Here is a 420-nt window from a genome sequence, read left to right as displayed (position 1 = left end):
CATCGTTCTGTTTCACTCAATCATATTACGGGTAGCATAAAAAAAACCGGAAGGCACAAGAAAGATAGTCCGTAAACTAACTTTTTTCAACGAAGTCTCAAACTGAAACAGCCAAAAAGTTTAGGTAATTAATTAGGAATTCTGCGATAGTGACATGCATGAGGACCATCGTACCTCTGGCAACGCCGTAAGGCCATTCGGTCTTGAGCAGAAAAGGTTATTGTTACAAGATTATTTTTCAAAGTGAAAAAAAAATAGGCGGTCTGACGGGATACTAGTAGTAATTCGTTAATAATTATGGCTCGAGTGTTTACGAATATATCCTCTGGCCCATCACTATTAAGAAGTTTTAGATTATTAGTTAAATCCTAGAGAAAGCTGCGGATTGGCGTGCCTAAAACTTTTAAATGGAATACGTGT

At 37.4% G+C, this 420-nt stretch overlaps 1 protein-coding gene across 1 annotated transcript in view; it reads left to right on the top strand.

The window, feature by feature from the left end:
• LOC119589275 overlaps positions 1-420 on the top strand; it is a 63,462-nt gene that overhangs the window by 57,964 nt on the left and 5,078 nt on the right. The window lies entirely within an intron of this gene.

This window comes from Penaeus monodon, chromosome 25 (assembly GCF_015228065.2).
Source record: "Penaeus monodon isolate SGIC_2016 chromosome 25, NSTDA_Pmon_1, whole genome shotgun sequence".
Taxonomy (NCBI): domain Eukaryota; kingdom Metazoa; phylum Arthropoda; class Malacostraca; order Decapoda; family Penaeidae; genus Penaeus; species Penaeus monodon.
The sequence above is the reverse complement of the archived record's forward strand: the minus strand, read 5'-3'. Positions and strand labels throughout refer to the sequence as shown.